Genomic DNA, 21,636 nt, shown 5'->3' with positions numbered 1-21,636 from the left:
AATTGTCTGCACCCCTGCCCCAGGCTCCCACCATGCTCCTCTTTCCTGCTCATCCTGTTTGAGGCTGTTTTTCATTCTCTCCGGGATGTTGTGGTGGTCATGATAACATTAATAATACTAATAATGATTGTAGGAGCCACTGTAGTTTGCAGAGCATTTACTTACTATGTGCCAGGAATTTGCTGCTCATTTTACCATGTTTTTATAATCATTATCTCCTCTTTACAACTAAGAGCGTTGAAATGTAATGTGATCACTGACCCAAGGACACAAAGCAAGGGGGTGGTCAGATAAGGTCACACCTTTCTTGGGTCTCAGAGGAGTTATCGGTGATTTTACTCAGTCCTCCCTGGAGTCCAAGGAGCAGATGGGAGTGGGCATGGGTTGTCAGGATATCAGGGGCCTGACCCTGCTTTAAGCATAGTAGCTTGGCTTTTTTTTTTTTTTTTTAAGAGGTCACGATCCTTGCTTTTCTTTAAAATTTATTTTATTTTTTATTGAAGTATAGTTGATTTACAGGGTTGTGTTAGTTTTTGGTATATAGCTGTCAGTTTTACACACACACATACTGAAAGTTGCTCAGTCTCTTTGCCACCCCATAAACTCTACAGTCCATGGAATTCTCCTGGCCAGACTACTAGCCATTCCCTTCTCCAGGGGATCTTCCCCACTCGGTGATCAAATGCAGGTCTCCTGCATTGCAGGCGGATTCTTCACCAGCTGAGCCACCAGGAAAGCCCCTTTTATATATATACATACACACACACACACACACACACACATATATATATAAGGGGTTTTCCTGGTGGCTCATCTGGTAATGAATCCACCTGCAATGTGGGAGACCCGGGTTTGATCCCTGGGTGGGGAAGATCCCCTGGAGAGGGGATCAGCTACCCACTGCAGTATTCTTGCCTGGGAAATCCCATGGACAGAGGAGTCTGGCGGGCTGTATATAGTCTATGGTGTCACAAGAGTCGGACTCGACTTAGCAACTACACCATATATATATATATATATATATATATATATCCATCATTGCAAGATACTGAATATAGTTCCCTGTGCTATACAGTAGGACCTTATTATCGTTTTTACATACAGTAGTGTATCTGCTGATAGATATTTAGGTTGCTTGCATATCTTGGCTGTTGAAAACAGTGCTGCTGTGAACTTTGGGGTGGTGTTGTTCTTGAGTTGCTAAGTCATATCCAACTCTTGGCGACCCCATAGACTGCAGCACACCAGGTTCTTCTGCCCTTCACTATCTCCCAGAGTTTGCTCAAAGAACACTGAGGTAAATGTATCTCTTCACATTATGGTTTTCTCCAGATATATGCCCAGGAGTGGAATTGCTAAATCATATGGCAACAGAATAGCTTCATTTTTATTCATTTCATAGATTTGTCTTTCTCAGAAAAGTGTGCTTCAAATAGCTTTTTTTTTAAGGTGTTTTTTTTTAAGCAATTAAAAAGAAGTTGGAATGATAAATAAATAAGAGGCTGGCTAGACGGGATAGGTTACATAATAAAATAAATATAATGAAACATTAGCAGTAGAATATTATTTTGGATGTGTTTAAGTGTTCACTGTAAGGTTCTTTCTACTTTTCTGAATTTGAAATTTGTCATAATAAGATGTAGGAGAAATTGAGTCAATCATTTCTCAAAGTCCTTTCCTATTTTTTAAAAATGCAGTTTCCTGTGTTTCTGTGTGCCATCACTGGGGTCAGTGTACATTTTTTAAATGAATGTGAATGTGAGTTAGTCATTGTTGGATTGTGCCATTAAAAAAAAAAATGACTGAGGGAAACAAAATCAGTCATCAGTCACTTTCTTCTCCACCTGCCTACTCCAAGACTTAATTGACAAGTTTGGCTGGTTTCAGACTCTCCCGCTGGAAAGCTGTGAAGTCTGTAGTTCTCCACATGAAAGACGGGTTTAGGTATAAACATCTCCTGTTTCAGGGCAGAGAGTCCTTTTGGATCTGTCCCTAGTGGAGGTTTCTTCAAACTCTCTAGGCCCAATAAAGACACAGTGTTCCTATTCCCTCACTTTGGCAGAGTCTTAGGAAGCAAGGGGAGAGAAACGTTCACCCAGAAAGATCTAGAAGCCTGGAGAAAACCCCAGCAGAGGGCAGAGTGTTTATCCTAGGGGACCTGGTCACAGCACTTTGTTCCAGTTCAGTCTTCCCGCCAGAGCCTCCCTTCAGCACAAGAGGAGGTTTCACACCCCCTTGCTACGGCTGCAGAGCGCATGTTGCAATGAACAGTGGATGGACTTTGTCCAGCTGGTTATTAGAATAACCTTGTCAGCACTTTCCGGGAGTTTATTGAGGATTTTTGCCAAACTATGATAAAGTAGCACATTGAACAGCTTCTGATGGCTGATAAGCTCGGAAGGCCCATTAATTGACAAGAAGTGCACGTGTCAGTCTTCTGAGCACCTGAAAGTGAATCTCTTGTCTTCAAGCCTCCTGTCATTGCCCTTTAGCAGATTCAGGGTGGCCTTGCATCCACATCCAGCACCCCTCCCACCTTTGTTCTCGTGTGTTCACTGAGTAATTAATCTCGTTGTGCTGGTATGGAAATAGTCTATTAAAACACGCGGGCAGGACAACATGGAGAGGGAGGACGGGGGATGAAGACTGGCAGAGGAAGGGAGGGAGGCAGTTGTGTGCTGGTTTAATTGGTTCTTTCACCTAATGGTAGTTTGTCAATTAAGGAGATACTTAGAGAAAGTGAAATTAATCCATATGGGTCAAAAGCAGCTATTAATTTTTAATCAAAACAAAATGTTCAACAAATTGTAGCTCTGCTCAGTACAAATGCAGGCATGCCACCAGCCTCCTCCTGAAGGATTTGGGAGCAGTCACAAGAAAGCCTGGGATCTTCCCAGGTGACTCAATGGTAAAGAATCTGCCGATCAATGTAGGAGGCATAGAAGATGGGGGTCAGGAAGATCCCCTGGAGGAGGAAATGGCAACCCACTCCCGTATTCTTGCCTGGAAGATCCATGGACAGAGGAGCCTGGCTACAGTCCATGGGGTCGCATAGAGTCAGACACGACTGAGCATGCACACACATACACAAGAAAGAGGGGAGGCAGCTGTTGATTTAGAAAAGATGTGTCTGCTCATATAGCCCCCACCAAGTGAGTGCCTCACCACCTCTTCCGTCTTGTTTCTGCAGCATCTACTGCAGTGCTTAACTTACAGTGGATACTCAGAAATGTTGCTTTTCTGGGAGTCTTTGAACCCCTATCGCTTTGAGGTATTTCAGGTAGGTTTTAGGCATGACATGTATCCTCGAAGAACTTCCAGGCTGGTTGAGGACATATTTGAATCCATTGTAGAGTGGTTCAGAATAACATGGGAGCAGATGCTGTATGATCTGCTATACAGATCGTAGGAGCTCATACAACAGATCATACAACATAGGAGCTATACTGTGTGATGAACAGAATGGAGGAGTGACATTTGTAGGACAAGCACTGTATGCAGTTCGCATGGATCAACTCCCTTAATCTCTGCAATGACACAGTGCAGTAGGCTTCGTTTTTTGTAATTCCCATTTGAAAGGAAGGTCACTGAGTCACAGGAAGTTCAGATAACTTGCCCAGTGTTTCACAGCAAGCACAGTTAGTCTGCTGCTGCTGCTGCTGCTAAGTCCCTTCAGTCGTGTCCAACTCTGTGTGACCCCACAGACGGCAGCCCATCAGTTGGTCTGCTGGAGGCTCTCATTACCCAATGTTGTAAGCCTCCAGTGGACTCAAGAGAGCTGATGAGAGGCAGTGACGAAGAATGGTGGTTAAAGGATAAGTTGATCTTGGAAGGTGCTCGGGAAAAATACTCCCAGCAGGAGGAAGGGTAAACAGCACAGTTTTGGAGGAAAGGAGTGAGCTTCTGGGTAACTGGAATATGAGGTTGGCCAGATTAAGCAGGTCTAGGTTAATATACTTCTTGAATGCCAAGGGGAAGAATTTGCATTGAGGTCACCCTGACATTTCTTCCTGTCTGTAGGCTGTTTCCCAGGACAGGGGAAGGTCCCTTTACCGCATTTCAGCACTTGGGCATCTTGTCTTCTTCATTTTCACTATCTTCTTCTGCCTCCCTCCCTCCTACAGCTTTCTTTTCATTTATGGCATTCTTAGCTTCTTCTGTTGCTTTTAGGCACTAAGTCATGTCTGACTCTTTTGTGACCCCATGGACTGTAGCCCTCCAGGCTCTGGTCCATGGGATTTCCCAGGCAAGAATAGCGTGGTGGGTTCCATGCCCCCCTCCAAGGGATCTTCCTGACCCAGGAATCAAACCCAAGTCTCCTGCATTGGCAGGTGGATTCTTTACCACTGAATCATCAGGGAAACCCCTTAGCTTATTTTGCTTCCCATTAAAAAAAAAAAAAACAGGAAAAATCAAGAAAATTTACCACTCAGCCTATTTCTGCTGACTTTTAGAGATTGAATGAGGCTTTCTTCAGCCACTTTCTTGTGCCCAACCCCAGTTTGGTCCTTGGTCTTTGAGATGAAAAAAGACAACAAGAAAAAAAAGCCTTTTATGTTCTTATGCCTTTCCCTACTGATGAGAAAGCATCCGTAGGATGGTCCTGTTCCTTGGTGACGTTTGTAGTGACGTGATTTGGGGGCATCGGGAACGACTGTATCCCAAGGGTGCCTGCCTCTCCAGGCTGCTGACAACTGCCTGAAACCTGTCACTTGGGGACAAAACTTCTTTCCCACTGAGAGTGCAGGCTGCAAGTACAGATAGCCCATGATGGGCAACGGGGTGTGGAAAATACCTTCACATTGGCTGAAAGAAGCCAGAGACAAGTCAGAAGAGGTAGAGTTCTTCAGATCTTCTTTGCCTTCTCAGTGCTTTATCACCTGGCCTCTTTGAGCCACTGGGTTGATGATAATTTGTGGTAATTTACTTGGAAGCACCAGTGGACTGTGCTGTGACAAGGAAGGAGCTATGGGGGATAGAGGGCCCACCTGCAGCGGACACTCGGCCATCACATCCTGGAGCACTCTGCTCCGTGTTGCTGTAAACCAGGGAAGTGATCAGGTTCACCACCGAGACTGTTCACAGAGGGGCAGAGCTTAGCGGAGGGCTGAGCGGGTGTGCTGGTCAACCTGAAGGAGCCAGGTGAGCCACAATTAGACATCTGCACATCCTGGTACAAGGAGGTGGGAGGAGGAGTTTTAAGAAGGCTGCTTGTGGAGAAGACAGACTGGGGGTTGAAGGCAGACGTCAGGGCAGCACAGCAAAGACCGGCCTTGGACAAGAGGGAGGAAGGAGGTAGACAGTGCCAGCAGTGTGCTCATTCTGTCTTTCAAACCTGGAAAAGAATGGAGGAAACAGGTAACTGACTCTGTGTGTTTGGTGACAAAAAAAAAAAAAAGTGGAATTTGGGTTTCTTGACTGGCACTAGCTTTAGGCTGTTAACCGGCAATGGAACTCATCCTTTCTGGGAAAGTGAGGTTCCGCAGGGATGCTGAGCAAAATGAAGCCCTCCTGGATAAACCATGGCACCAGCTGCTATGGGAGAAGTTCTTATATCAAGGGGAGGAAGACGTTTTTGGTGCCCAGTGATTAATGTGAGATGACGATGTTAATTATGTAGCACTTACAGTCTCGCCTGTCAACATGTTAGGGTTCCGAACATTGTAATCGTCAAATTCAGTATCTTATATATGAAAAGCAGCTTCACTACTCAGTCGTAGCTGTTATTTGTACAGTCATTTATTCTTTCCATTGACACATGCCGATCAAAACCTACTGTGTGCTAGGTCATAAAGTATGCTCCAGAAACACAGCCACAAGTAAAATGGGCATGGTCCCTCCCTTAAAATTTAGTGTGAAATACAACCTTTAAATATCACTACTGTTTTGCACTGGCTAAGATTTCTTTGTGGACAAATACATGATTAATTTTGTCGCTATTTTATGTACCTATGAATTAAAATGAGTAATTTCTTTTCACAGTTCAATACCTAGATATCTATTAAATAAGATGTATTGATATTATTTTTATTTATTTATGTTTTAATTTGGCGACGCCACACCACATGATAGTTTCGCAACCAGGGATTGAACCCGTGCCCTCCACATGGCGTCTTGACCACTGGACCACCAGGGAAGGCCTCAAGACGTATTGATTTTAAAAATTAGTGGGAGACAATGACATTAAACTGACTTTGAAAAGATCAGTTGGAAGTCATGGTAGCATTTGAAAATGAGACAGAAAAGATCAGATTTGTCCTTCAACAAGCTGACTATGGCTGCTGTGTAGACAGTGGACTCTGGGAGGCAGAGCAGATGCAGAAGTTAGGAGACTCCCTAAGGTCCAGGTGGGAGATGGTGGTGATTCCAAGTAGGCAGCTATGGGGGTTGAGAGAAGAAAAGGGATTCAGTTCATTCTGGATCTCAAATAAGCAAAATTTGGCAACTGGTGGGAGATAGTGGGAACCAGTTATCTACTTCCTCCATTGGCTGTGGGGACTTGAATGAGTTTTTCTTAGCTTCATTTTGTGTGTGCTCTCTCAGTTGTGTCCGACTCTTTGGAACCCCATGGACTATAGCCTGCCAGGCTCCTCTGCCCATGGGATTCTCCAGGCAAGAATACTGAAGCGGTTTGCCATTTCCTACTCCAGGAGATGTTCCTGACCCAGGGATCAAACTCGCATCTCTTGCATTGGCAGGTGGCTCCTTTATGACTACACCACCTGGGAAGCCCTAGCTTCATTTTAAAGATAAGGAAATTGAGACTCCAGAGTGATGGAGATAAAAGTCTGCCTTCCCTCAGCCTCTGAGCTCTCCACCCACCCTACATGAAAGTGGGGTACACAGAGGTGAGTTTACCAGGAAGCTGTGGAGTGCAGGCCTCAAACCAGGGCCTTTTCACTCGCCAGGATGAATACATAATCTTACATTCATAACTTTGTGTCCTTTTTCTTACAAAGCACCCCTGGTAGGTATTTAGTCTTCAGCCTCCACAAAGCCTCTATATTTCTCTAGCTAAGTATGACTTGGTGGATAGAGTAGGACTGAGACCTAATGGAGTGAGACCTAGGATGGGAATCTGACCTGATAGTTGCAGAAAGTTACATTTAGGTGAGGATCATTTGGGAGAGAAAAAGATCCTGTATCAAAGGTGTACATTTAACATTTCTTTTAATACTTTACTTATTGAATATTTCTATTATGTCAGGCACTATATTTGATTTTTTAAATATTTTTTCATTATTATGTGATTTAAACCTTATACGACACTGTGAAGTGGGTGCTTTCATCATCCCCATTTGAAACGCAAGGAACCTGAGCCCCAGGGAGATTAAATAAGTGACCAAATTATCACTACTAAGTAAATGAGCTGGACTGGCCCCTACGAGGCTTCACTTGAAAGCGTGAGGCCGTCCTTAACCCCCACTGCTGGCAGGACTGTTGTCTAAAGCCAAACCTTCTGATAGATTCTGAACTGATATAATCAGCATTTCATCTTTTAGTGGTTAGAAGAAGCAAGGTCTAATTCTGCCCTGCTCCCTCACTACCACCACACAAAAAAAAATAAAAGTTGTTTGCTGGAATGTCAACAGCAGAAAGTAAACTTTGCATCTTCAGATTAAAAGACTGAGACTGTATCTAACACATGCCGTAGATGAAGACAGATTCTGAGGCTTGAAGGGTTTCAGATATTCTATGAGGGAGAAGGGACTCCCTGGAAGGTCTTTGAACCATGCACGTGGTTTAATCTGATTTGTGTTTTTTGAAGAGTCACCATAGGATAGTGTGAGAGGCTGGCCCTTCAAGGACAGCATGAGACACATATGGCTTAGCAAGAGCAGATGGAAAAATGACCTGGAAATTTTAGTGAAGACTTATCATAATCTTGGCAAGAGCGTGTTTGCCTGAGGGAAAAGCTAACAATACTAAGTGTTGTCGTTAAAGTGGCCAGTGGGGAATGTTTTTTATTCCCATGCCCCCCTCACCCTCCTCCATCTCTGAAGTTAGGATGAGGACCTAGTTAATGGTCAGCAAAGCTTCCTTATGACCTCAGCCTCATATTGAGGTGGCCATTACCAGCCCCACCTAGCAGTGTCTAGACTGTAAGCCTCCCAGCAGAGAAAGAGGAACATCAGAGGACCAGCTGCGATATTTGGTCATCTAGACTCTGCTGTTGAAACTCAAACCCAGGAGACATGGCAAAAGGAAGAGGGAACATTCAATGTCATGAAAGATTCATGGTCAAGTTGGTCACTGGCCTGAAGATCTCCTTGGTGGAGGAGATTAAACTTGACCATGGTGGCTATTACTGCAGCAGATATCTGGTCTATGTATAAAATATATAGTCAACACTGTCTCAACATATCTGGTCAACACAGGATTGGGGGTATATTACCTGAGACTGGACAAGCTTTAAATATAATTATGTAGAGATTTAAGTCAGTAAGTAGACACAGTGCAGTGTCTGAATACAGGAGGTAGGAAGGGAAAGAATCACGAGGATAAGAAAAAGCAGAGAAGGGGACACCCAAGGGTTGTGGATGTGGTCTTTACCTCTGGCCCCGAAGAGGGCAGCCACATTGGTTTGGTTCTCCCCCTGCCCCCCCCACCCATTTCTCTTACCCTCCAGCCAAACCAGTAACAAACGGCATTGTATAGTAGTCTGTGTCAGACATAAAAGCTGTGGGGATCTGACCCCCGGCAATGTGTTTTCAGCCTGTGAATTTCCTGGATATCTTTACAGGAATCATTCCTGGGGAAGGGCAGGCTGGAAATAATATAAGGAGATCAAGAAGGAAGTCAAGCAAGTGACACCTTTAAACAGGCGAAGCGAGGCTAGCTCTTCCCCCTGGGACAGTTAGAGTTATGCAGAGCTGTAATTAACCCAGCAGCCCACTGGATATGTCTATTTCACTGCACAAAGGCTGTTGAAAGAAGGATTCTTGAAGAAAGAGGTTCCAATTCAAATGGTATTTGAGTAAGTCCCTCGTCGGATATACTGTTTCTAGAGTTTATGGCTATAATCAACAAAACATGGACTTTTCTTTCACGCAGGTTTTTCTTATGACTTTGCTAGTACTGATCTTTAAACAGAAAGAAAAAAGGGCATCTAGAACTGGCTGGGGGTGGGATGGGGAGAAAGGGAGGGAGATATATGGCGGGAATCAGACTAAGGACTTTGGTTTTTGTCTGAGGATCCTGAAAATGTTAAAGGAGCAGGTGTGTCGTTCTTTCATACATTGAGGCTCTCACATACGGAAGAAAATTGTCAGCTTTGTGTTCACATGTCCTCAAATTACTGAATTTGCCTCCCCAACTTCATTCGTTTAACAAATACTTTTTACATGCCTCCTATGTGTCAGGCATTGTTACAAACACTAGAGCTGATAGTGGGGAGAGACTGACAAAAACACATAAATATACAGACTAGTAAATCGGATGATTGTGTTATAATAGAGAAAAAAACAGCAGGGAAACAAGAGGAGGAAGGGATATGATACGGTCAAGGAAGGCCTCACAAGAAGGTGACATTTGGGCAAAGGTCTGAAGGAAATGAGACAGGGATATATAGGGTTTGAGGTGGGCAAGGTGGGGCTGCGTGTGTTGGCAGCATCCCAGACCAACGGTGAAGGAAATGCAGGGCCCCAGGTAGGAGCGTGTGTTTAAGGAATAGCAGCAAGAAGACCAGTGGGTTACAGTGGAATGAGGAAGGGCAGGACCAGTGTGGGGTGAGAGCAAAGTTGTTTGTGAGATTTTGGCTTTGGGTTTTTGCTCTGGTTTTTTTTTTTTTTTTTTTGGTTTGGGGTTTGATTTGGGGGAGTAACCGTACAGTCTTATAAAGGGACATTAGAGGAGCTGTCTCCTGCCACGGGTCTCACCAGTCCCTGCTCATGGTTGAACGTGGGGAAGCCGACTGTGTGTGTGTGTGTGTGTGTGTGTGTGTGTGTGACGGATTGGAGGATATTTTATCTGCAAGTGTTCCAAAACATTCTTTAAAATAATTACCAGCCACTAAAAACGTATTTGTTAGCTACAATGAGGCAAGCTTTGTTTAAAACGTTTTGGGAAACTCACCATCCATAATCAAGATTTCAACACACCAGTCTGCATTTTTAGGGTAATATATCTGTAAGTAGAAACAGACGGTATTCGGAGAAAGACATTAGTTTCTGAGGTCTGGCCAGCTCCTGTTCTTACCCCCTCTGTCATCTCTGATTGGATTAGACGTCACCAAAAATACCTCAGATCCTTGTTTCATGTTAAGTTTAACCCCTCCAGTTGAATCCCATCCTTGCAGAGCTCAGTGGAGAGAAATTAAATTTCTCTCACCAGAGCCATGGCACTGACTGAGGTATCAAGGGTCTACATCAGTAAACTCGGCTGGTTACAAGATGTATGTCCTTCCCAAGGCCCTGTAGCTGTTAAGTTGGCCCTTTGCAATCACAGTCTGATCTTTCATTTTCCCGTAATGCAGTTAGACAACCTAGTTATTCAGGCGAAGACTTCTCTGGTTTTCATTATCCCCAAATAACATCTGATGCTGAGATGGGGAAGACGGGAACAGGGGAGGGGGATGGGAGGCCAACATTTTTCACAGCCTGTGTGAAACGCTTAATATCTGAAAGTCTTTAAAATATACTGTACACAGACGTTCCAATTTTATAAGATGGACATAACATGTTCAAAAGCTTTATGAATTTCAGCGTATAACCAGAGTCCACGTTGGCCTGTTTTAAATAAGCCATAATGGCCTGGCAGCAAACCTGCATAGTTAGCAAATCCCCTTTCTGTTTATGAGCAGTCATTCCTCAGCAGGTCACTGCAAAATACCAGCCCTGTCAGTTTCCATGGCCTCTGGAAGTCGGTCTGGCTGCCGATTTCGGCCTGATTCTGGCTTTGAGAGCACGAAACCAAGGGCATCACGATAAGGTGATGCTTTTTTTAGGTTTTAACGCAATGGCGTGACCCCGAGTGGCTGGAGAGAATATGTCCAAGCTTCTTACCTCCTGCGGGGAGGTTGGGTCTCCAGGTGCCTTCTATGTCACAGGTCCACACAGAACACTCTCACCCTTTCCTCCCAGGGCATTCTCAGAGCCCAGAGGTGTAATTTTTTTACTTCCTCAGGAGGGCAGCCCTTCAAGTGATGCTTTTTTTATTTTTAGGTGAATATCTTCTTTCCACAAAAGTCAAAGCGTGAAATTTGCTGGGACAAACCCGATTCTAGCTCATCGGCCGTCCTGTGTCTAATGTATCAAGCACAGTCATGTTTCTCAAGGCTGAGGGCCCCTGTGTTACCAGCTCCCATATTTCAAGGAAATTTGCTGGCTTCCCTGATAGAATCATACTGCTTTTCCTGGTAGGGCGAGAGGAGGAAGATGTCCATATGTTAAAAAGCAGCTCAGCCTTCAAGTGCAGACACTTTTGCCCATAGATTCACCTTGGCCCTGACAACCCCTTGGGAGTCAGCAGCCACATTCCAAACTGGGTTCAGGGGACCCTCCAGACCCCTTGGCACTCTGGCATCAAAAGCTCCTTTAATTACCACTAGTGCCCCAGCAAACAGGCTGGAGCCTTGAAATAAGACTGATCCAAAGGCTGTGAGCTAAAGAATTCTCACAGAGGCTAACGTGATTAGGAAATCTGACACAGGAGATACAGTTTACTCCCTTTCATTGTGGGGCCCCGATGGGGCGGCCTCCGCCTTTGGTGTTCTGGCCTCACAGCAGCTACCACTTGGAAGCCTGGCCTCCTGGGAGTCCCTTGGTCGCATCCTGTTGCTTCCCAGGGCAGACCCCAAAGTCTCTCAGAGAAGACAGAAGTTTTCTTTCTCTTTGACTTAGAATAACGGCCCCTAAACATCCTTTCAACATTTAGGGCCCACTACACATCCGTCAAAAGTGTGGGTTAGAAAGGCTCTATAGTTCCTTCTGTGATAAGGGGTGTGTAAGTATAACCACCCATGTGTCATGGAAAACTCCCTTCTGTTTACCTCACTTATTCATCATGTTTAGAGGAGGCACGGTTCATGGTGGGCAGTCAGGTTTAAGCCCTTGTTCATGATCTTGATTTTATTGCCTGTAGCTACGGCCTCTCAGTCAATGACGTCCCCAGAGATGTCAGAACTCGTGCAGGAAAACCCATTTAATTGGGACGCATGTGGGGAACCAGGAAATAGATCTTAAAGCACTTTATGGCAGAAGCTGTTGATCAGGAAACAAGATGTTTTCCTTTCCCTCAGTCCAGGTCTGGCGCCAAGTCCCTCAGGGAGATCTGGGGGCCTGTCTCCATCTCCACTGAAATGGAGCCTGTCACTTCTTTGAATCAGGTTACCCCAGAGGGCAGTGATCTCTCTACCTGCTTTTTTGTCTGTTTGTTGTTCTCTTTCTGAAGATGTAAGCGGCAGGCCTGAGCCCCTAGAATCTCCATCCAGAGGCCACGCATGTGTGGAGTGTGGTATCTGGAGGGCCTCCTGCACACACTGTCTGCTGCCCCTTGGCCAGATAGCGAGTTACCAGGTTTTTCTCGGAGGCAGACAAACCTTACCTATCCCTAGAGTGCACGCTCTTCAGCTGTGGAGGAGGGGAACTGGTTTAAGATTAATACATGTGCTCCAGTGGTTTTTTGTTCGGTTGCTAAGTTGCCTCTGACTCTTTGCAAACCCTATGAACTGCAGCACACCAGGCTTCCCTGTCTATCACCAACTCCCAAGCTTGCTTAAACTCCTATCCATTGAGTCAGTGATGCCATCCAACCATCTGATCTTCTGTCGTCCCCTTCTCCTCCTGCCCTCAGCCTTCCCCAGCATCAGGGTCTTTTCCAATAAGTCATTTATTCGCAGCAGGTAGCCAAAGTATTGGAGCTTCAGCTTCAGCTTCAGCATCAGTCCTTCCAGTGAACATTCAAGGTTGATTTCCTTTAGGATTGACTGGTTTGATCTCCTTGCTTTCCAAGGGACTCTTAAAGAGTCTTCTCCAGCACCACAGTTTGAAACCATCAGTTCTTCAGCATTCAGCCTTCTTGATGGTCTAACTCTCACATCCGTATATGACTACTGGAAAACTATAGCTTTGACTAGACAGACCTCCATTGGGCATGTAGGATTGGATCCAGTCTTTTCTATCCTTCACGCTCAGCTCAGGTTCTGCCTCCCCAGTGACGTGCCCCTAGGAGGAATGATCTCTCCTGTCTTTATTAAATCATAGCATTTCTCTACATCCTTTTTTTATTCCTTCATAACACCGACTTCTTTTATTTCTAGTTGGTGCTTTTCACACTGGTGTTCCAAGCTCTGTCTAAGGACCTAAATGGCTGGGACCACATCTTCTACTTCTTTCCCCTGCAGCACTTACTCATTTACAACTTTGTTAATTCTCCCCACTGTGCCTCACACACAGTGCTTAGCATTTCTGCTAAGTCCATTTGAAAAGAAAGAGGCTACTGGTGGGTAGATCACTGTGCTGAATCCTCCCAAGGGGCCCAGGAAGTGTGAATGAAGCTCTCTACCCTTGAGGAATGTATAGCCAAAGGAGAATAAAGAGGAGATGACAAAAGCACATGAAAAGTCAACTAATAATATGGCTCCATATAGGTGTGTGTGTGTTAATCACTCAGTCTTGTCCCACTATTTCTAATCCCATTGACTGTAGCCCGCCAGGCTCCTCTGTCCTTGGAATTCTCCAGGCAAGAATACTCAAGTGGGTAGCCATTCCCTTCTCCAGGGGATCTTCCCAACCCAGTGACTAAAGCCAGGTTTTCCACATTGCAGGCAAATTCTTTACCATCTGAGCCACCAGGGAAGCTTCCCTCCATGGGGGAGGATCTGTATCCAAAAAAGGATAAGTGCCCGTGATGCTGATCATGGAAGTTTGCATATGTTCTTTCTTTGAACCGTTTTTAAGGAACATATTTATTTGTTTCTTCGGCTGCATCAGGTCTTAGTTTTTTGTGTGACTGGGCTCAGTAGCCCCCTCAGCCATGTAGGATCTTAGTTCCCAGACCAGGGATTGAACCCGAGTCCCCTGCATTGCATGGTGGATTCTTAACCACCGGCCCACCAGGGAAGCCCAGTTTGCATGTGTTCTTGCCCATCCCCAGAAACCTCTGGAAGGCAGGGGGCACTAGACTCCATTAGTCTAGTTCCTTTGCTAGGGAGGGAGGCTAAGTGATTTTTTCGAGGGTGGGGGTGAGGAGGACTGGGAGTCAGACAGGCTTGTATGCCCCAGGGTGAGAGCCACACCATGTCTCAGTGACTCTGCCTCTCCCCTCACTTCTGAATCACTGGCCTGTGCCCTGCTTGATGCCAACCCTATAAATGGATTGAGGAAGTTAACCATATTGCTCACTATTATTAAACAAGACCACAGACAAAGAGCCTTTTGAGCAGTGATGACAGTTGCTGTTTGAACCAGAAAGGAATTGTCCAAAGACAATCCGTCTCTTGATGCATGAGTAAATTACAGTCCTCGCATGCTGGTAGTTTGTTATAATGTCATAAAGGTATGCATAAGTTTTCTTAAGGTCTATGCTGAGTGGATTGTTCCAGAGATTTTAAAGTGGAGATGAGATTGTTATCTGGTTTAAGTGTTCATGAGGTCAGAAGGCCAGTGTAAATGATCTTCCGAGGGGCTCAGACTAGCGTGTGTCCACCTGTATTACCATTAAATTACCTCTGTAGGAACAAGACTTGGGTTTAGATTCTGACTCTAGCACTTAAAAGCTTGGTAGCCTTCGTAGTTAACTTCTTAGAGCCTGTTTTATCATTGGTAAGACGAGCATGATAATGCCTATCTCAAAAAGTTATTGTAATGATTGATTCTGGTGAGTGTGAATACCAGTGCCTGATAAAACACAGTAACTGTGGTTATTGTGAGATTTTTTTTTTTCCTTTTTTCCCCTTAAATGTTGCCTCTATTATCTGCAACACCTCTGTTGTGTCGAAAATAACTTCCAAGCCACTGAAGGAAGCCTTCTGCCGAAATTTTTATCAAAGATAAAACTAAACACTTTGCAAAGGAGTATTTGCTAAAGAACGGCCAGGCATTTATAATTTCTGATATTTAATGTCTAATTATCCACCTTCCCCAGTTGTCGAGAATATGACAACTGATCAGTAAATATTGCATGTGAGCGTGTGATTACATCCCTTCCTGAGCCTAAAACTTGAGTTTACAATCAGATTTCTTCCCCAAAAGGGAGCAATTTAAGCAAGCTGAAATAGCCCCTCCCTTCCTTCAGGGAGTTATCCAGGTCTTTTCTGAGTTTCCAGTAAGTGCCGGGCTTCCCTGGTGGCTCAGTGGTAAAGAATCTGCTTACCAACGCAGGAGATGCGAGTTTGATCCCTGGATCAGGAAGAGGCCCTGGAGAAGGAAATGGCACCCACTCCAGCATTCAGTTCAGTTTAGTTCAGTTCAGTCGCTCAGTTGTGTCCGACTCTTTGCGACCCCATGAATCGCAGCACGCCAGGCCTCCCTGTCCATCACCAACTCCCGGAGTTCACTCAGACTCACGTCCATCAAGTCAGTGATGCCATCCAGCCATCTCATCCTCTGTCGTCCCCTTCTCCTCCTGCCCTCAATCCCTCCCAGCATCAGAGTCTTTTCCAATAAGTCAACTCTTCGCATGAGGTGGCCAAAGTACTGGAGTTTCAGCTTTAGCATCATTCCTTCCAAAGAAATCCCAGGGCTGATCTCCTTCAGAATGGACTGGTTGAATCTCCTTGCAGTCCAAGGGACTCTCAAGAGTCTTCTCCAACACCACAGTTCAAAAGCATCAATTCTTCGGCGCTCAGCTTTCTTCACAGTCCAACTCTCACATCCATACATGACCACTGGAAAAACCATAGCCTTGACTAAGACGGACCTTTGTTGGCAAAGTAATGTCTCTGCTTTTCAATATGCTATCTGCTGCTGCTGCTGCGTCGCTTTAGTCGTGTCGGACTCTGTGCAACCCCATAGACGGGAGCCCACCAGGCTCCCCCGTCCCTGGGATTCTCCAGGCAAGAACACTGGAGTGGGTTGCCATTTCCTTCTCCAATGCATGAAAGTGAAGAGTGAAAGTGAAGTCTCTCAGTCGTGTCCAACTCTAGCGACCCCATGGACTGCAGCCCACCAGGCTCCTCTGTCCATGGGATTTTCTAGGCAAAAGTACTGGAGTGGGGTGCCATTGCCTTCTCCAAATATGCTATCTATGTTGGTCATAACTTTTCTTCCAAGGAGTAAGCGTCTTTTAATTTCATGGCTGCGGTCACCATCTGCAGTGATTTTGGAACCCCAAAAATAAAGTCTGACACTGTTTCCACATCTATTTCCCATGAAGTGATGGGACCAGATGCCATGATCTTCATTTTCTGAATGTTGAGTTTAAGCCAATTTTTTCACTGTCCTTTTTCACCTTCATCAAGAGGCTTTTTAGTTCCTCTTCACTTTCTGCCATAAAGGTGGTGTCATCTGCATATCTGAGGCTATTGATAGTTCTCCCAGCAATCTTGATTCCACCTTGTGCTTCTTCCAGCCCAGCATTTCTCATGATGTACTCTGCATATAAGTTAAATAAGCAGGGTGACAATATACAGCCTTGACGTACTCCTTTTCCTATTTGAAACCAGTCTATTGTTCCATGTCCAGTTCTAACTGTTGCTTCCTGACCTGCATACAGATTTCTCAAGAGGCAAGTCAGGTGGTCTGGTATTCCCATCTCTTTCAGAATTTTCCACAGTTTATTGTGATCCACACAGTCAAAGGCTTTGGCATAGTCAATAAAGAAGAAACAGATGTTTTTCTGAAACTCTCTTGCTTTTTCGATGATCCAGCGGATGTTGGCAATTTGGTCTCTGGTTCCTCTGCCTTTTCTAAAAGCAGCTTGAACATGTGGAAGTTCACGGTTCACGTATTGCTGAAGTCTGGCTTGGAGAATTTTGAGCATTACTTTACTAGCGTGTGAGATGAGTGCAATTGTGCAGTAGTTTGAGCATTCTTTGGCATTTCTTGCCTGGCAAATCCCATGGACAGAGGAGCCTAGTGGGCTACAGTTCATAAGGTCGTGAAGAGTCGGACACGACTTAGCAACTGGGCACACACACAGAGGCATCAAGTCGGAGAGGATATTCTGTTTGGATACAATTTAGCTGCTTTGACCTGTAGGAAGAAACTGCCACATACACTCTGTTTTGACCTCCTAGCACCCTTGAACAGTTCCAGACTGGCTCCAGGCCTTAAGAGAACTGTACTGTCCTCCCTTGTAGAAAGCATTCCTTTTCACTGAGTCGGTTTTTGCCCACCTCTTCCTTTCTCAGGCATCCTTTTCAGTTTCCAGCAGCAGGATCAGTGAGGGGCAGTGACACAGCTGTCGTGTAGATGAGTTCTAAGATCTCATCTTCCCGCTGAAAGACAGACAGACGTACAAATGTGTCTACCTGTCCCCAGGGAGGGAGAAGAAATGACAGGAAGGTCTTGTGGAGTGAAAGTCACACCCTGAAGTCACTTTTCCAGCCTTCCTCCACGCTTGGGAGGAAACTAACTTTGAGTGTCTTCTTCAAGGTTAAGCTCACTGGGGGAGTGGATGGAACCTGGCCAGAGGCGGTGAACTTCTCACAGAGGGCATCCTCAGACTCGCCCTCTGCTCAGTGGATCACTGCCCTCCCATTACTCTGCCAGCACGTACCTGATTTGGTGCACATTTCCATAATTAATTTATAACAGCAATAACCCCGAGATGAGCCTATGTATAGGTTTGTGCAAGCTGGGTAAGAATATAGATTAAATCTCGGGTCATTAACAAACTTTAAGTACTTGGGAGAGTTTTGTGATTTGATAATAATATGATTAAAAGGCCTCTATCCTTGATACATATTGGCAGTCCACAAGTTTACTTCCCTTCCCAGGCTTAGAAACAACGAAATAGCAGAATAATGAGCATACCACCCTCCCAACCACCAGAGAGCTTGTGTTGTCACTGGGAAACGACTTGTCGTTTCACCTGCCCCTGGTCCTGACCCTGGTGGGCAGTGATGGCCCAAGTGTCTGACAGCTGCTACCCCACAGCTTGAGAATCCCTGAGACTTGGTCCTGACCCTCAATAAAATAGCAAGCATGTCCCCACCTGTCCTGCGGGGAGTATTGCTGTGACCATCCCGAGGGACAGTGATGAGCGTGTGAGAAGGGCAACCTTTATTTGAAAGGATGCTGTTAAGACTCAGACTGCTTCGCAGACCCAGTCTGATTTCCTTTCTTCCTTTTTTTGTTCTGGTTGTTACCTTTTTGAAAAATAACATGCATTGCTTTTCTGTTATGAAAGTAAGACATTTTCAATATCAAAAATAAAGCTAAGTACAGAGGAGAAAATAAAGATCACTGACACCTCCACCACCCAGAAGCAGCCGCCGCTAAGTTCCTGTGTGTCCTAATAGAGTCTTCCTTCTGACATCCCGCTAGCAGAGCTGCTGTCTGGGCGGGGAAGCCTCGCGTTAGATGGCTTGCTTTGGCAGGTGTGCTTCTTTTGCGGATACCATCGTATGCGCCAGGGGTGACAGATAATTCACTGCCAGTAATGAATGACTGGTGCCTCCTCATCCCACTGTCAGGAGCCTTCTCCAAAAACCACCACCCAGAGGTGCTTCCCCTGTCTCTCTCCTTCCCTTTTAAATTGACTCAATCCATCCAACCCTATATATCCTTTCCCCCATCCCCATATATGCGTCTATGATGATAGCACCGTGTCATCCACCCCTTCCATCCTCTTTAAGACCATAATTAATTTTTTTTAATTTTTATTTTTTAAATTATGAAAATACGATAACACATTTGCAGGAGACTTGGAAAATACAGGGAAAGGTTACATATAGTTCCACTATATTTTACAATTATTTTTTTAAGTACAGACCCTTTGCGACCCCATGGACTGTACTGTCCATGGAATTCTCCGGGCAAGAATACTGGAGTGGGTTGCCATTTCCTTCTCCAGGGGATCTTCCTGACCCAGGATCCAACCTGGGTCTCCCATATTGCAGGCAGATTCTTTACCATCTGAGCCACCTGTGAAGTCCCAAGTTAAGATTTTCAGTTGGAGTTTCAATATCAAACTCTCAAAAATTAATAGAATAAATATACAAAGAAGTAGAAGGATATAGTAAGCCTGAAAAACACATGAACCAATTCAACATAATTAAGATTTATACAATTTTCACACAGTAGTAGGATACAAATTCTATTCAAGTTCCCATAGACTGTTAACTAGGAGACACTAGAACATACCCAAGGACAGAAAACAAGGTGCAAGAATTACGTGGTCTTAAAGGTATTGAACTCACACAGAGTCTGTTCTCATAACACTTTGGAATTAGGTTAGAAATCAATATCAAAAGATATTTGAAAATACCCCATATATTTTCAAGTACAGTGTGACATTTGCCAAGAGAGATCTTAGACTTAGCCATTGAAAGCCTCAGTAAAGTTAAACTGAAAAAAAAAAAAAAAACCAGAAGGTGATTGCAGAGAAGAAAGCATTTAAATGATAAATTGGTATCAAAATGAGAGATTAATATTAAAGATACTTTAAACAAAATTGCATGTATTTGGGAATTAAATGTCCACTTTTAAATGATGAGTGCATCTAAGAAGTCATAACAAGGAAAATTAGAGAATGTTTGTAATAGAATAAAGAGAGACCATAGCCGCTTCTTCTAAATCTCTCACAAGTCCTTAACGCCCTCCTCCGGCACAGGGAAGGATACCGTGCCTGTTGCTGGTGGTCCTTGCTTGCTTTTTACCTTTACTCTAGTGTTTTTAAATATCAAACTGGCTGCAAAACTCTTCAGATCACATTAACGTCAGTATGGATAAGATCATCATTAGAGATGACACATGTACACAAATAATTATGAATTTCAGTTGTTTCATTTTTTTTAATGAATTTACAAATGTCGAGCTCCTTGAAAGTAGAGATTAGATATGATTTCATCGGACCCTTTACAGAGTATTTGGCTTATTATAAATATTTGATTAATATTTATTGAAATAAGATGAAAATGAAGAGAATATTTAATTACCCAGTCTCCTTTTTTATCTCCATAGTTTAAGTGCAGACAAAAAAGGAGGTCATATAAAAATGATGGAAAAAATAGTATCTTAGAACAATTTTTATGGTATATCAGTGCATTTTTTGTGCTATGGTATCACTATTAACCCAAGTGAGGACCCTCTTTAATGATTTTTTAAAATCTTGACAATGCCCTTTTCACTTCTTTCCTAAATGAACATTAATATAAAGCCATAAAAATCCCCTTGGAGGGCTTTATGAATTACTGCAGTGTAAGATGGGGAAAAGGCCATTTGCAGTCATTTGTTATATGGAGCTTGATTCTGAAACCTAGCATCGCCCTGACCCTTCAGGGGCATACTCAAAGGCATGGAGCTTTTCTTAAGGACAGTAAGCACTGGCCTTTCTCCCCAGAAAGCCCCAAATATGTCCTACACGTGCCATTTCCCCCAAGTCAGCAATGTCAGCCACAGCCCTGCCCTCTGCAAGCAGCCCAGATGTGTGGGGAAGGGGAGCAGACATTAATAATGATACATTGAATAGCTCTTCTTCTGTAATATAGATTGATTTTCAGTTCACCTGCATAAATCATTTTTTACCATATGACTCTTTGGTCATTTAGTACTTGAAAAGAATGATGCCAAAGACTAGACACCTGGCCTAGAGCAATGGTTTTCAAACTCTTTTTACCTGCTAAGTCGTTCGTCTGTTTCATGGGACCTGTGATGGGGACAGAAGCCTAATCTATAAAGAGAGGTGCATGTTTGCGGGCCCGGAGCACTCCCTCCCCACTGTGCTAACCCGAAGTCAGCATCTTGGAAATCACTTTGAAAAACCCCAGGCCTATAGAAACCAAGAAGAAAGATGTCATAAAGATGATAAAAAATAATAGCAGCTCACTTTTTTTTGAGGTCTTCCTGTATGCTAGGTACCACAGTAAATACCAATTTGCCTCAGGAAAAAAAAAGAAAAATTGTGATGTCTGAGACAGACTATGGCATTGACTGCCTGAAAACACTTCAGAAGGAGATTGAATTGTTTGCAGGCAGGCAACAGGCCAGATTATCCTGAAAAATCTCTCTCTTACTTCAGTTGACTTTAGCCTCCATTGCTCTGTTGGAATGGATCTCTCTAGAGTGAGATCAAGAAAAAAACAAGTAAAACAGAAATGTTCACTCTGTGTGTGTGAGAGAGAGAGAGATGCAGGTCATCAGGCACGCTGAGTTGCACACAAGGTAACACGGGCACCTCAGCAGGTGTACCATTTCCAGGGTCATTCAGAACTTTAAGGTAGAAATAGCTCAGAAAAAATGATAAAATAACAAGTTACGCGCCTTTGTCAGGATGGTAGCCTGTACCCTTGGATGTGTGTTTTGACAGATCATAAATTCACAGAACAAAACAAGTCCTTAAGCCTCACCTAGTTTCAATCCCGTCTTGTCACTTTGGACGGAAGACTGTCTGAACCAAGCCAGCAGGGGGACCACTTAGTCTTCTTTGCGTCTTCATTCCTGAGTATCCTCAGATGGCACCCGTGATCAAGACCAACCCCAAGAAGCTCCTGACTCTCGAGGAGCACCTGACGAGCTGGTCCTTGAGTCGGTC

The 21,636-nt window shown here is 44.3% G+C and overlaps 1 protein-coding gene across 10 annotated transcripts in view; it reads left to right on the top strand.

The window, feature by feature from the left end:
- Nucleotides 1–21,636, top strand: part of AUTS2 (activator of transcription and developmental regulator AUTS2) — a 1,221,294-nt gene that overhangs the window by 883,238 nt on the left and 316,420 nt on the right. The gene's annotated exons all lie outside the window — the stretch shown is intronic.

This window comes from Bos javanicus, chromosome 25 (assembly GCF_032452875.1).
Source record: "Bos javanicus breed banteng chromosome 25, ARS-OSU_banteng_1.0, whole genome shotgun sequence".
In the NCBI taxonomy this organism is placed as follows: domain Eukaryota; kingdom Metazoa; phylum Chordata; class Mammalia; order Artiodactyla; family Bovidae; genus Bos; species Bos javanicus.
The sequence above is the reverse complement of the archived record's forward strand: the minus strand, read 5'-3'. Positions and strand labels throughout refer to the sequence as shown.